The sequence below is a fragment of the Camelus dromedarius genome, chromosome 5 (assembly GCF_036321535.1).
Source record: "Camelus dromedarius isolate mCamDro1 chromosome 5, mCamDro1.pat, whole genome shotgun sequence".
In the NCBI taxonomy this organism is placed as follows: Eukaryota; Metazoa; Chordata; class Mammalia; order Artiodactyla; family Camelidae; genus Camelus; species Camelus dromedarius.
Window position 1 is genome coordinate 57,868,170 of NC_087440.1, and position 13,535 is coordinate 57,881,704.

The window sequence follows — 13,535 nt, forward strand, 5'->3', positions numbered from 1 at the left end:
ATTCCGGTTGCTCAAATTCCAACGTGGAGGCAGGGGGAAGGTTTGGAGGTTGGTTTCCCAAGCAATCCTCTGACTCAGCTGGGTGTCCTACAACTCAACTCAATTCTCAGACACTTTCCACCAAATTCCAATGTAGGGGGAGAGCCTGGAGGGAGGGAGAGAGCGTGCTAGATCCCGCAGGTGAAGGGCTCAGTCCTACAAGACGGCCCCATCCCCCAACTTAGTTTCTGCTTTCTGCTGTTTTCACACAGCTAGAAAATGCAGTCTCCTGACTTGAATCCAAGATTTTTTGACTTGAAAATCTCAGCTATATTCTATTTCAACTCCAGGTGAAGCAATGGAATGTTTATATTTCAGCCAAAGTTACCTTGCAGATTGCTACCTGGACTCCTCACTCACCCAGGGAAATTCATTTATCGAAGAGAATATGTGCACTCATAAAATGCATTTGTTTTATACATATATTACTTACTTTGTGTTGTCTTTTCTTCCACACTAGATTATAGTCTGTGAGTAGACATGATGGCTTCCTTTTCTTTAAAGAGTAAATTGCTCCTCACCTGGGAAGTTGCAGAGTAAACACTCCACTTTCTGCTGAAAAATGAAATGAGTAGCATGCACATAAACGCAAGCAGTAAGTGTCCTACAGTGCCAGTTACATGATTGGGCATAGTTTTCATCTCTGAGGGGCTGCCGGATCAATGAGCAGTGTCAGCTAGGGGACTGCCCTGGCTCACACCTGTTGTCTTCATGTCATTTAGTCCTCCTTTTCACTTGCAAAGGGTTTAGACAATAAATTAAATGATCACCCTAACCCTGTGGGTGCAGGAAAGGGAACCGGAAGTATATGTGCAATGTAGTTGTCATCCCATACTGTCTTACTTCTCTAAATTCTGAATTCTTGTAAGAATTCAAGGGACAGGGTCAGCTTCCGGGGAGAAGGGTCTACACAGTAGAGATGAACCATCTGGACTCCAGCAATGCAGCAGAGATGAGAGCGAAATCTGGGTATGTGCACTGGAGTAGAGTAGGACTGGCCGAATGACTAGCACTCATCACAGATACGATGTGTCTTGGGCAAAACGCTGTTCCCATAAGTGACCTTCCCTGAGGATGAAATTAGGAGTCACACTCCAGAACTGGCCAGGCTCTGAGCCTGAAGATTCCAGTCTTGGGTGATTCCAGCTGAGAAGGTCTGGGAAGAACAGTTACAGAACTAGAGCAGTGATTCTCTAGGGCTCGGGTAGCTGCAGAGATCCAGAACATAGACTCATTTAGAACATTAGCAGATACCATGTGACTCAGTCAGACTGAATAAGTAGCAAGAGTTCACTGATCATTTGCATTCAAATATCATGCAGAGAGAACAAACAAGTACTGATTCTGTCTTACTGTCTCTTTCATAAATCACGGGTAAAGAGATCAGTGACTGTTTGCACTGAACATTCAAACTGCCCACTGAGTTTCCCTCAGAGTTGATACACAGAATAGCACAAGGTTGAAGAGCTTGGGCTCCGAGGAGAGAGACAGACCTAGGTTTGAGCCTCAAATCTGCTGTTTACTAGCTGTGTGACACTGGACAAATAACCCAACCTCAAAGCCTCAGGATCCTCACCTGTGAAATGAGGGGAATCAGAAACGTGACCACATACAGTAGTTGGGAAGATGCAATAAGGTAACAGGGAGTCTACATACAAAGTGTTCAGTAGATGCCAGTTATGTCACTTCCATTAAAGACAACAGTTTCCTCTCTTTACTCAAGTCGATTAGTGTGGTGTCCTGTCTCCAAGGACTTGCCCAGATCCCCTGTGCCCCTCCATTGCATGTGATACGAAGGTCCCTTAGACATGGCAGCTCCTGTCGTGATCTGAGGCTCTGAGCCCTCGGGAAGGACTCGCACTGCCAAACAGCTGGGACGTGTGCTGGGTGTGCATGGGAAGCTGGGAACTGGCCTCAGGGAGAGTTGTTTTGGCGGTAAAGAGGTTGCTATGTGGGCTTTCTCACAGCAGCAATTCACTGATGGCACAGAAGGAGCGTTTTTGTCCACTCCCATTGCAGATACATTCCAGCTGTTTTCCTCTGACTGCTCTTGTTCCCCACCCTGAGATAGCCTGAATATTTCTCCTTAAAAAAGAGAGGAAAATAAAAAGAAAGGAAAGAGGTGATTTTACTCTAGTTACTTCCCAAAAAGTACAGGAGCTGTAACTCACTGCTCATTCACATTACACACTCTCTCCTTTTCTCTCCAAAGCTTGAAGCTCTGGAAGACATGTGGCAAAAGCACCCTGTCAGCCGTGGACTCATGCCACAGCCGCTTCTCCTTGTGACAGCTCCTACAATGCCGCATAATAGTTCCTGTGTGAATATGTATGAGAAAATACTGAAACGATGGCAAGAAAAAAGCAACTGGTCCCCTGCATGAGTCTGTGATGGGTCCCCTTGGACAGAAGCCTCTGCCAGGAGAACTGTAGAGACTGACACTACAATAGGTGAGTGGTACTGAGCTCACAGGTAGGGGTAAGGTGGAATTTCTTTGGCTGTTGCAGCCTTTAGTAACTAGTCTTTCCCATCATCCAATAAGCTAACGATTTCATATCAGATGTATTTATTCTTTAGCTTTGACAACTCAGAGAATAGTCACGAAAAATGCGATCTCAGTGTGCCCTCAGATTCATTTATCTTCCCCTGCTCTGCTCTGGGGCTGACCTCTGCCTACAGGCTGTGATTCCCAGACTCCTGTGTTAGCTGGTTTCTGGCTTTGGCCCAGAACTGGTGAGGGGTTGTGGGTGCAGGACCAGGGAGCTCCCAGGACAGCTCCCTGCTTGGAGTGCTTTCGCCAGCATGGCTGTATCTGCCCTGTGGCTCAGCTCCCCCTGGACAGGGCCACTGAGGTGCCAGCTACTGTCCCGTGACCTTGGCTCTGGCCTCTGGAAACCCCGCTCCCTCCCTACCCCTCTCTCTGCCATTGTTCATCACTGGGTTGCCTCGTTAACTCCTGTTTGCATTCCAGCTCTTTTGTTACCCTTGTACCTAATTCCTGCATTGACTTCCAGTGATTAAAAAATGATAAAGTGGTTTCCTTGTTGGACCCTGACTGCCACATGTAGGCGGTTGGGAGGCAATCAAGCATATTTAAATGCTTTTCAAACAATAAACACAGTGAATGTTTGTTTCTCGGTGACCTTGGAAATAAGGCAACTTAATGCAAACATTTGGAGGCCATTATACTTAGGCCTCTGCTGTTTGACCAAGTCATTTGAAAGTCAAGGAAAATACACTAGATATGGGATGGGAAAAGATGAAAAGGGCTTCCAGCATCTCCCTTTACTCTGTTCTTCAGAACTCAGGGCCCTTACCACCTCACTTCTTCCTCGCCCTTGCTCTCTGTGGAGGAAAGGAGCAGGGCACGGGCAGATGTGGGCAAAGGGTGTGGAACTGCTTGGGTTCTTTTGTCCTTTTGCCTTGAGGCCCGAGTGACTGAAACAGATCTATTTGTGCCAAGAAAACTATATGTTGCGGTAACCAACCCCCTCTTTTTATTTCTTGGCTTCCTCAGGTCCTCAGTCTATTGGAGACTGAGGTTTTGGTAAAAATGCAGAAACATACTTTCTATTATGATCTGCAGTTTTTCAGAAGAGAACCCTCATAAACGTTCAATACAGCTTTTATACACAGGATGCAGAAAGCGCAGTAAATATACACACAGTCATTTGTGCTTGGCTGCTCTGAAGAGCGTGCTTTAAAAACTAGAATTTCAAAGCAGTCTCCTTGAGGACACGTAACTCCACCTGGGATGTGGGTGGTGTGAGACCCAGTGGCGGCTCAGGCGCTCGCTGTATTGAATTCGTGCACCTTTAGCCACAAGGACAGAATTCACCTCCAACCAACTTCTTAGTATAGTTCCAATAAAATCAGAAGCATCCAGGCCATTTATGAAACAGGGCCTTCATTTATGGAGGAAAAGTGTTACAGAGTGTGACATTCAGCTGCTGAAGAAGCCATCCTGACTCGTTTGATAGCAACAGCCTTTTGGAATTTTCTGGGGACTTTTACACGTCCACAGACCTTCTCAATGAACAAAATGGTCATATGAGTCGGGTTACCCATATCTGTTAGCAGCAAGAAGCTTATTTCCCCACTTTCTCTAAACATTAATTAATTAATTAATTTAAAAAAGAAATTATCTCAAAGAATCATTTGTGGATTAAAAAAAAAAAGGTTTCTCACCTCATACCTTAAGAGGCACAGAATACCATGCAATTTTAGCAAGGGCTTTTGTAGTTACACTGCTTAGAATTCTTCAGCTAGCAAGATGCTTGTGTGACAGGATGATTTGTCAAGACGTGTTCCCCTTTTCTCTAGTTTCAAGCAGAAAGGCAGTTTTCTGTGTTCTTTTGACACAGGGGATGTTCCTGTCTCATGCCAACAGCCTTACCTCATTAAGCCTTACCTCATTAACGTTTGCATTAAGGTGATTATGTCAGAGGTGGGCGGGGAGGGGCAGAGTAAGTGTGCACTCCTTCAAACTGGCGTATCTACCACTGCGCATCCTCTTTTAAAGTACAGTGGGGAAACAAAGGCAATTCCTGTGACACCGTTCCTGGAACTGCAATGCACAGTAGTAGCTTATTGCGTGGAAACATAAGGGCAAGAAAAGCTGGGTAACTTGCTCAGTGTTACACAGATAGTAAGTGATACAGCTGGGATTTGAGACCTTATAGTAAATTAAAAGTAAATGTGAAATAATCATGTTAGCTCTGATCATTACTATTATTATTATCTCTATGTATTAACCTTGTGATCCTGAGTTTCACCCCTACCACTCACTTTCCCTCGTGTATTCCATGAACATATTAACATTTTGCAGGATGTGGAGAGCTGATATGTGCAGATCGGAAAATCACGCATATTTAAACATAATCACTGAGGGGAGGGTATAGCTCAGTGGTAGAGCGCATGCTTAGCATGCACAAGGGCCTGGGTTCAATCCCCAGTACCTCTTCTAAAAATAAAAAAATAAATTAATTAACCTAATTACCTCCCCCCCAGAATAGTGCTCCTGGACATAATCATTGCTTAAAGTACTCCATCAATTCTGTTCCATTTTCTTGTCTTTATTTCCATCATCAAATAAAGCTACCATAATAGTTTCCTAAGCTACCATCCAAACCTACTGCTTTCTTACTGTCCTCCTCCTTTACCTCCGCCTCCCATTCCCCTGCTCCTTGCCTCTTCCCTCCCCCCACACTTAATTTCTGATGGAGTAAGAGTCCCCTATAACATCGCTTCTGTCATCAACCACCCTGAATTCTTATTGTCATTTGTTTTTTTAACTTGTTTGTTTATAATAGCTTATTTGAGATATAATTCCCATACTGCAAAATCCACCCTTTCAAAGTGTACAATTCAGAGGGGTTTTGTATATTTAGAGTTGTGCGACCATAACCACTATTCAATTTTAGAATATTTTCATCACCCTAAAAGAAACCCCATACAATCCTACATTTTATAAAATATTATGGAGAATATCTGAGAAAATGATGATTGCAGTTATGCATGGTTATCAGGTAAGCTACAGGACAAATTCTTTTTAAAACCAAACAGTAGCACTGTTTGTTTATTTAGCAAAACAACCTAGAATGGAAAGCTTAAGTTCATATCCTATGTCCCAGCATTTCTACCTCCAGTTATACGTGAAATAGAAATGCAAGACTATGGGAACCAGAAGATATATCTAAGAAAGTTCTTAGCAGCATTATTTATGATAGCGTTAAACTGAAAAACAGCCAATGCTCACCAACAATGAAATGGATAGATTGTGATATTGTCATAGATTGACTACAACATAGCAATAAAAATTTTTTTAAAACTACAGCCATATGCACCAGCACATACAAACTTCACAAAACTAATATTGCACCAAAAAGCAGAACATAAATATTATACTATTCCTTTGATATGAAGTTCCTAAACAGGCAAAAAAGAAACTGTAGTGTATTTACTTAGATCCAGTATATACTAGAGTAAAAGTACAAAGGAGAACAAGGAAGTGTTAAGTACAAAAGTCAGTACAGTGATTACCTTTGGTGAGGAGGGAGGTGGCTGTGTTTGGGGTGATTCTGGGGTGCTGTCGCATTTCTTTATCTGGGTAGTGGCTATGTAGGTATGTACATTATGCTGTGTTACTATGCTGTATATTTACATTTTATGGACTTTCCAGTACATGTATTTAAAACATTTCCAAAAATTAAATAACAATAATGAAGGCAGCATGAGGATTCTAGCTGGTTAATCTATACGACTGATAAATGGGCCAACGCTTAACCTGATGATAACACCTGGATGTCAGGGAGGGTGAGGAGATGCCATCAAGGGAGGGTGGGTCTTACAAAGCCAAAGCCACCAAGAAAGGGGTAAAGTGCACTCAGGCCAGTGTTTTCAAGCTGTGCTCCTGAAGCCTGAGGAGCTCCGTAGAGATGCCCAGAGACTGTAGAAAGGAATGGGCGAGGCTTCCAGATTTCCATCCTTGTTTCAAAAGCAGCTCTACTTACATCTGCTTTATAGTCTTTAGCACATAATTTCCCTTGAGGAAAGAGTTCTTGTCTTGAAACCTGTTGCTATTGCGTTTATTAACATTTTAAATGTGCATACTCTTCTGAGGAGTTCTTTCTTGAATTTCTGTTACACAGAAATACTGTAAAATGTACAAATATGTATGTATGATTAGTTATCTAGATTAGTTTTTCTCAACCTTCTAATGGCAAATGACTCCTCTTTATAATGTATTTTTAATGCCTTCTTTACTGTTGAAAAGGAAATTCATCAATAATATAACCTTCTTATACAATTTTATTTTCAGAAACCAATATAATGTTTTAAGTAAAATATGAGGTAGAAATGAAAGAAAAGCAATTTATATATTAATATCTATGATGGTTGATGTTATGAGTCATTTTGACTGGGCCACAGAGTGCCCAGACATTTGGTCGAATGCTACTCTGGATGTGTCTGTGAGGGTGTTTTTGAATAAGATTAACATTTTAATCAGTAGACTAAGTAAAGCAAATCTCTCTCTCTCTAATGTGGGTGGGCCTCAACCAATCAGTTGAAGCCATAAATAGATCAAAAAGGCTGACCCTCTCCCAGGTAAAAATTCCTCCTTGCCTTCAAACTGGGACATGGCTTTTTTCCTGCCTTCGAACTTGAACTGAAACATCAGCCCTTTCTAGGTCCCACACCTACTGGCCTTCAAACTGCACTTCAGACAATGCACCATTGGCTCCTCTTGGTCTCCCACTTAGTGCCTTACCCTGCAGATCTTGGGACTTGTCAGCTTGCATAATCATGTGAGCCAATTCCTTATAATAAATCTCTTCATATTAATCTGGAGAAGCCTGACTAATACAATATCTATTTCATTATGTAAATATTCAGGCACAATGAAATTAACAGGTCAGATGCTTTGAGGCAAACACCTGCAAATGCAGACCAACACAGTTGCATTGGTGTGATTCAAACAAAAGAAAATGCAAACTTCTCTCACTTTACTGTAATGTACTTCCCCCAAAGTTCAGGAAATGAATGTATATTAAAACTATGCCAAAATACTGTGTGTTCACCAATATACGGTTCTTGTCTCAAGTAATTATCAACTAATTTTTCACCTACATAAATGTCGAATGAGATAGTCAAAGGTTGTGTAGAAGACTGAACAGTGTTTCAATGAGTGGGACTGATATGAATGTTGCCCACCCAATGCCTGTATCATCTTCCAATCATTTGAAGCTGAAACTACCTTTATGTATTTCTAAATGGACAGTGCAAGCCTTCAGTAGGAGCCGCTGATTCTTATGGAAACTTTCCAAGATGATAATTGTGTGTGTGTGTGTGTGTGTAAATAGTTATGTACTGTATCTATTCCCTGGGGCTGCAAAAATAAATTACCACAATCTTGGTGGCTTAAAGCAACAGAGATTTATTCTCTCACTGTTCTGGAGACCAGAAGTCTGAAATCAAGGTGTCAAATCATTGAATTTCAGGCCCTCCCTATTCCAGGATAATCTTCTCTCAAGTGTCTTACTTAATCACATCTGCAAAGTCCCTGTTTCACTTAAGATCATAATCTGAGTTTCCAGGCGGATGTGAATTGTTTAGTGCTAGTTTAATAATTTTCATCACTTAAGAAATCTCTCTTCTTTGCCATAAGGAAAAGACAAGTGGATTGTGGGCAGATATCCTGCACAGTCTTTTCTCCTCAGCTAATGCCTACTTGGAGAACTATTTAATAAGAAGTAAGCTTGGGTGCAGCAGAGCCATTGTTTTATATTTTTATGCTTTGTGTGTGTTTAAGGAGAAAGGATCTCCAACTCACTGAGAAGCACACCTTGTCCTGACCATGGGGAAGAAAACATAAATCTAACTTTCAAAGGGCTGGCTATGATGGAAGCACGGGCCCCAGGCATTGTCAATAAAAGGGCAGCCAGTCTTCCGGCTGTGTGATCAGAGCCACCGCTGCTGGGGCATCCCCACAAAGAACACGTGTGAAAGTGATCACTTTCCTTTGGAACTTGTAGGTAAGAAAAAGATGATAATAAACTAGTACAAGTGCAGGATAGACTGGTTTAAAACTGGGGCAATCATGGCGTTACTTGGAGTAGAGAAAATTCTTAAATGGAAAAGGGACAAACATGCAGTGCTAGGGCAGTTACTCTCTTTGAGTTTTGGAGCTAATAGATTTTTTCTTCCATGATTCATTTCCTGCTTATCTGTGTATTGCAGCACATACCTCCTCCATCAAAAGTGACTTCAAAACAAACATATGCAAGGGCAGTTTCAGAATCAAAGCTACAGGTACAAGGTGCTGCTGAAAGGCAAATATATATATTCTAGGGATCTTGATTTGCCTTCAGTTTTCCATGCTTTGGTGCACGAATGAAGTTGGGTTATTTTAAAATTATTTCCAAGGATTCTTTTTTAAATATTTAAGCTACAAAGTCCAAAGGGCATATACCATTTTAATTCTGCTAAAATAAACCATACCCATGTGAACTTGAAAAGATCTAGACTTTTATTTTGATGTTGATTATTTATTAAGAAGTCAAATAGTCATCTGTTTAATCAAAGGGCATTTGCTTCAAATTGCTTCCATCCATTGTCCTTACCATGAAAGACTGATTGTGCTTTGAACTAGGCTCTTTTTTTTTATTATTATTATTATGGGAGAGATAAAGAAAAATTCTTATAAAAGAACCTCACATCAAAGAATCAGCTCCTTAAAACATTTTCCTTTTATACATGTTGGCTACATGCCTACATCTGTTCATAAACTGATATGTAGGCTTTTTTTAGGTACACATGACATTACTGAACATTTTCAAAGATAAAAATATCAATAGATTAGAAAATGAGCTTGAGATAAAGAGTTGCACAGAAAAGGATGTGGCTTACAGCTGTTTGTTTTCTTGTATCTTTGCATTAGTTTATCATAACTTCCTTTTTAATCTAAGATTGAGTTTTTAATAATTTGTTAACAAAAACTATAGTCAGTAGTGACCAAAACCAAGATATGATAAAGTACAGAAATCCAGTATTGACTGCAATATTCAGTATAAACACCTTAATTAACCCTTTTTTTTTTTTTTTTGGTTTTGCCCAATTAGACTCCATCTTAGGTAACAGTAGAGATAAAAGACAGAAAGATTGTTCACATACTACATATAGGGATGCAAAAGAGAGGAATATTGATTATCTTTTCTCTTCTAGGCAACCTAGGAGAAGGGAAATTTTGAGAACTGAGACCAAGGTAAGAAGTGGATGAGAAAAAAAGTAAGAGGTTCCTTGTAGCAGAGAAGGGCCAGTGTACTTTAAACATGATGACATCCAAAATTAAAATTTAAGTTCTTCATTTCTCTCCCTTGGAATTCCCCCATTATCACCAAATCTTTCATTTGTCAGATACCTATCATAGTACTGTGACAGGGCTATTTTGAGGAATGAGGTGGAGGTCTTTGTCGAATTTGGAGCATAGATGCCAAGAGGGCATTGAGGAAGCCAGAAGTGGTGGTAAGATAACTGGAGGAGACAGAGCACTTAACTAGGAGCAGGAATTCAGAAGAAGAAGAGACCTTTGAATGCAAACACTCTAGTCCAGGGATCCACAGAAACCCCGAGGAAGGACACAGGTACAGTGATGGAATTGCACTGGCCCCAGCACCATTCAACAGGAAGCACTGTGGGTCACAGTTGACTTACAGCTTTCAGCTACCTCACCTTAGAGCCGCATGGAATTCACTCCCAAGCCATGCTTCCCTGGCTGCTCCCAGCCACTGACTGAGCCAGTGACTGAACACGGTGTGGGTACTTGAGCTGGGGCCATGCCTGCCTGATGCAGGATTCTTCTGACAGTAACCCTTTCTCAAGGGCTTGCCATCAGTCTTGCCAAGATTTTCTCTGAACTGCATTGAGGTCTGAGCCTCTTCCCACCCAATCCTTCCTTTCCTCTCTTTTGCAAGAGTCATACCTGCACCTGCATTGCAGTCTGAGGTTCTCCATGCCCATTCCTACTCGCATCCCTTTACCCTTACCCCTGTAAATTTCCCATGTCTAAAATACATCTTAGTGTCTGTTTCTTGGAAGACCTAAACTGAGACAGGAGTACCAAGAGTTGGGGCTGAGAAAGCTGACAGTAAGATGGGGCTTGGGTCTAGCTGACACAAAGGGCCTTTTCCTGAGTGGAATGGGGAAGGCATGATATAGTCTGTGGCCTGAGATGAGAGCCTAATTGCTGAAAATTTCCCCAGTGATGACCTTGGGAAATGTCCCAGTGGTTAGGAATGCTCTTGACAGTACGATTCTGGCATGGGAAAAGAGGGGGGACCAAGGTCTACAAGGAGTGGAGTCGTCTTATTAACAAACTATATTGATGTCCTATGATGGGATAATGAGAGATTGAGGGCAGTTAACAAACTATTAAAGGCTAAGTGTGAGAGCCAGAGGGCCTCTTTGACAGTTTAAGAAGAGATTTTTATCTTCTGAAATGGAAGAGGAGAAACAGCTGAGCAGCAGAGAGACGTTTGGATAGAGTTAAGAACTCCGGAGATGTTTATGTGCTCAGACAAGACAGGTCTTTCATGCTGAAGTCACTGTCCAGTTTAGAAACCTGGGACCCTAAATGTTCAGGGCTTGCAGAGGTGGCCCACCCTTCTCTGGTGATAGATAAGTGTATGGGTAAGGGGGGTGGCATTCAAAGTTCATGCCATTTCCAAGTATGCCCAGGCTTTTACTCTCCACTAGGCCCTTTTGTGTCTCCTCTGCACATGTGTTCTGCTTCAGAGTCAGCCAGGCACCTGTAACTTGTTTGGGTTTTCTCCAGTGTCTGGCAGAGACACAGAGAAGCGAGACATACGCCTTCCCCAGCGATGCCTACAACCTCAAGCCAGCAGAGCTGTGAGCCTTCCCTGCTCAAGCCACCGTTTTGATGATCACTTCCACCCACAGCGCCGCTGGGTGTGGGCTTTTCCCACCGCACCCAATTGAGGGAGCCCCTTTGCCAGTCAGAAAGAAGCTGCTGGTCCTTAAGACCTGCCCTGCCCTAGAAAAATCTCCTTGTTAGCCTTGCGGGGGGAGGGGTGGGAGCAGCCTGGGTCCAGAGCACCACAGATTCCCAGTGGTCCTACCTCGGAGGTTAAGCAGATTTTTAAGTATAAATGCTTCTCAGCTTGTTACATGCTCTTGTTCATTTCCAGTCTGTTGAAAAATGATTTTTTTTTTTGGCCAATTTCGTTCAGATTTATAGTTGCTTTTTAGGGAGAGGATTTGCCAGTCTCCTCCCTTGTCCCTAACCGGGGATTCTATCTCTGCAATAATAGCTTCTGAATTGTTATTACTGACTCTAGCCTTTCTCCCCTCCAGGCTCCATACTGAAATCTAAGTGATCACTCTAAAATGCAAATATGGTGGTATCTATCCCATGGTTTAAATCCTTTCACAGCTTTCCATTTTCCTTAGGATAAACTGCTCATGAGACTCAGCATAATGCGGGTCCTGCTTGCTTTTCTAGCTTTCTTTTGACCATTTTGTCCCTAGAAGTCTTTGCTCTGACAAGAATGGATATCACTCATATTGTGGGCACAGTGTGGCCTGTCGGTGACATGGTGATGCTCAGGTTGGTAAAAGAATTTACCAGAGATAAACTCTGGGAATAGAAAAAGAGTTCCTTAGGGTACGCTGCCATAGACAGCAGCACGTCACACAGGCGAGAGGTGCCTGCATGAGTGCCGAGGGCCAGTATTTGGGGTTTTTTATAAGGTTGGGTCACAAGGTGCCTGATCGGCTTGTGCACAAGTTCTGATTGGTTGTAAGAGAGTTTAAGAAGTTTAGGGTCCAAAGGTGCTGGGGTTTATGACTCTGATAAGGTGGGCTGAAATGAACCAGCCTGAGCTATTGTGAGATTAGGCATTACCTCGGGCTGTTAGTTTTTTAGGGCAAACAAACCCAGTAAAGAATGTACTTTATCTGCTGAGGGATCACGGGCAGACATCTGAGAGCCCGAAGTGGGGGTCGTTGGACTTGGAAGGATGTTAGATGGCCCAGCCACTCATGCCGTGCCTCCTTTTATCTCTGCACTTGGTGCGTCTTGCCCCTTGCAACACTCACAAGCCACCTTAGACTCTTTCCTTCTCCCTCCAGGCGGGGCCTTATTTGCCGGACTAACTCCTATTCATCCTTCAGATTTCAGTTTAGGTATCATTTCCTTCCAGGATCACCCTTCCTATACCCCTCGCCTTCCAGGTTTTGGTGCCTTTGATCTGCGTTCTCAGAACTTGCTCTGCTTCCCCTTTTCTAGACTGGGTCACTGCTGATGTCACTGCTGTGTGATGTCTCCTCTGCTAGCACATAAACCCCGCGGGTGCAGACGCTACCTCTGCGTGTTCATTGCTTTACTCTTAGCACTGAGACCAATGCCTGGTAGACTCTGCGAAACACTTATTAAATGATATTTATTAATATAAATGTTATTAAATGATAACAAATGACTAATGCCTGATTAAATCCAGAGTCAGCAAACTTTTTCTGTAAACGGCTCAGTAGTGAGTATTTTAGGCTTTGTGGACCTTAATGTCTCTGTTACAGCTACTCGACACTGCTGTCTTAGTGTGAGAGCAACCGCAGGGAATATAGGGAATAGGCAGAGGCTTTGTTCCAGCAAAACTATATTTACAGGAGCTGGTGACTGGTCAGGGGCTGTAGTTTACGATTTCCAGGATTAAATGACTGAGTGAATGGAAGAATGAATGATAGGTGATTATGACATGTTTCAATGAATTCAACCAAACTCTAACTTGCAGTTCTTTTGTAAATAATTAAATCTTACTTTCTCTACCTTTGATCTAACCAAGAAAACAGAAATAAGCATTTTCCACATAATAACCTACCATCAGAAATAAAACTTGTGTCATTTTATATTGCAAAAACTGTCACTTAGGTCAGCAGGAGATACTAGGTTCTTCATTTTCTATCTTTGTTTAGTCGTTCTG

The 13,535-nt window shown here is 42.3% G+C and overlaps 1 long non-coding RNA gene across 1 annotated transcript in view; it reads left to right on the forward strand.

The window, feature by feature from the left end:
• The window catches only part of LOC105086233 (uncharacterized), a 198,496-nt gene that overhangs the window by 64,356 nt on the left and 120,605 nt on the right, over positions 1-13,535 (forward strand). Inside the window, exon 2 of the long non-coding RNA XR_010380989.1 lies at positions 2,252-2,489. This is a non-coding gene — a long non-coding RNA (uncharacterized LOC105086233). The remainder of the gene's footprint in view (positions 1-2,251; positions 2,490-13,535) is intronic.